The sequence below is a fragment of the Sinocyclocheilus anshuiensis genome, unplaced genomic scaffold (assembly GCF_001515605.1).
Source record: "Sinocyclocheilus anshuiensis isolate Anshui unplaced genomic scaffold, SAMN03320099.WGS_v1.1 scaffold4049, whole genome shotgun sequence".
Taxonomy (NCBI): domain Eukaryota; kingdom Metazoa; phylum Chordata; class Actinopteri; order Cypriniformes; family Cyprinidae; genus Sinocyclocheilus; species Sinocyclocheilus anshuiensis.
This window is the reverse complement of record NW_015548187.1, coordinates 52,558-55,057: the sequence shown is the minus strand read 5'-3', so window position 1 is coordinate 55,057 and position 2,500 is coordinate 52,558. Positions and strand designations below refer to the sequence as shown.

Genomic DNA, 2,500 nt, shown 5'->3' with positions numbered 1-2,500 from the left:
ATAGTTATTGCAATTTGCTATGGTTATTGTTCATGGTATGAACGGGCCTTAACGATAATGATGAACTTTTAAATTGTTTTAATTCCATGAGAATAAGTTCACAATAACCACAAATATAACAACACAGAGGAATGATATTGTTGGAATATAGTTATCGTTCTCAGTGTGAACAGGTATTACATTTTGTTCAAAAGTAGTTAATATCTACAGCACAGCTTTATATTAATATAATCACTACAAACACCCCAAATCAAACAGAAAACATTCAAGCACAGATCTTTGAATTGTTCTCTGCTCTTTTGAATAATCATGAGTATTTGCTCACCTTTTTGAGTTGTTTGACTCGATTTAGGTCAGTCCAGAGGAGGTTCACTTTTACTATTTCAGTGTTTCTAAAGACAGCAGTCTTAAAAATCACTATTTGTACTGCACTACAGCATCGACCTTTAGACAGCCAGTGTTTACACACATATGAACACACACAACCTGCACGAACTCTCTTAAATCAGCGTAAACACTTCCACTGAACAATGACGGTTTAAATTAAACCAGATCACTGTATTAAAATGTGTTTACTAAACAGATAAACATGCATTTTGTCACTTTCATGAACTAAATGTAATCTGTTTGTCAGCCTATATGGTGTTGGGGAAAGTTACTTTTAAAAGTAATGCAATACAATATTGCGTTACTCCTTAAAAAGTAACTAATTGTGTTACTTTTTATGAAAATGAATGCATTGTTACTTTTGTGTTACTTTTTGTCATCTGGGCTGAGCTTGCTTATTTGTTTTTATTAAACAAAAAAAAGAAAGTTTGTTCATTGTACCTTGATGACACAAGCCACAATAAAGTCATACACTGACTTCTTTTCTTTACCTTACTTCCAATTTCCCCAGGAGGTCCTCGGGGACCCTGAAACAAAAATGCATGAATAAAAGAAGAATGAGGAGGAAGGTTAGAGTGAGCATGAAATATATTAATGAAAGCATTTTATACCCGATCACCAGGGTCTCTCCGGTGTTTCCTTGGGTGCCTGGTTTACCCTCAATACTCTCACCCTGCAAGACAATCACACAAACAGGCCAGGCTAAGAAAATGCACACATCACCAAAAATAAAAATATACGGTTACTTACAAGCAGTGTTGGGGAAAGTTACTTTTAAAAGTAATGCAATACAATATTGCGTTACTCCTTAAAAAGTAACTAATTGTGTTACTTTTTATGAAAATGAATGCATTGTTACTTTTGTGTTACTTTTTGTCATCTGGGCTGAGCTTGCTTATTTGTTTTTATTAAACAAAAAAACCCAAATTTATATTTTTGGCAGCTGTAAAGGCCCTTTCACACTAAAAGTGAAATGAATAAGCCTCAGGCTGAAGGAAGTGCCTCTGCACCTGGGAAAACAAAGTAACTTGGATTACTTGTTTGTAAATTTAAAAGTAATATGTTACTAGTTACTTGAAAAAGTAATCTGATTACATAACTCGAGTTACTTTTAATGCGTTATATATATATACAGTATATATATATATATATATATATATATATATATGTGCGTGTATAGTGTTGCGGAAAGTTACTTTTAAAAGTAATGCATTATGATATTGCGTTATTCCCTAAAAAAGTTGGTAATTACGTTACATAGTTACTTTTTATGGAAAGTAATGCATTATGTTACTTTTGCGTTACTTTTTCTCATCTGGGCTGGGCTTGCTATTTTGTTTTTAATATAAAAAGTTGTGAAATGTAATGTAAAAATGTAAAATGTAACAAATGTAAAAGCCCTTTCATACTAAAAGTGAAATGAATGAGCCTCGTACTGAAGAAAATGTAAATTCACAATCTTTAGAGCAGAGGGCACAGCTCAAGCAAACCTTTCAGCTGTGCTGCCATTCTGGATTGCATGAAGAATAGGACACAAGAGACGAAAGTTCAACACTCTTCAGCATCTTTAGTTTTGAGGAATACTGAGTCTGTTTTTGTGCGAGTGAGACGAGTAAATGCATGTTGACATTTAGTCTAGAACTACATTAACATCATGTTCATACAGCGCACACAACGCCTCTGCACTTCAGATATTTTCTTGTAAATTAAAAAGTAATGCGTTACTTTACTAGTTACTTGAAAAAAGTAATCTGATTACATGACTCGCATTACCTGTAATGCATCACCCCCAATACTGTATGTTTATGTATATATTAGGGGTCGATCGAGAAGTGTTTTTCAGGGCCGATGACGATACCGATTATTACAGATCAAGTAGACCGATAACCGATATTTTGAACTGATATATATGTCTGGTGTAAAAATGAAAATTAATGTCAAAATTAAGAATAACAAGGGCTCTGACAAAAACTTTCTTTAAAGGTCACATATTTTACACCTTTCTGGAGTTTTATTTTAGGTTTTGATGTCCTTAAGAATATATACCATCTCAATATATTTTTAGTCAATTTTGGCCTGTCTAATTACTATTCATGAGCCTCTCTTCTGAGTA

General features: G+C 33.2%; 1 protein-coding gene across 1 annotated transcript in view; it reads right to left on the bottom strand.

Moving 5' to 3' along the window:
• Window positions 1-446, bottom strand: part of LOC107705017 (coagulation factor X-like) — a 9,535-nt gene extending 9,089 nt beyond the window's left edge. The window contains exon 1 of the mRNA XM_016508131.1: window positions 326-446. The gene's annotated coding sequence lies outside the window, so the exon portion shown is untranslated. The remainder of the gene's footprint in view (window positions 1-325) is intronic.
• Between the last annotated feature and the right edge of the window lie 2,054 nt (window positions 447-2,500).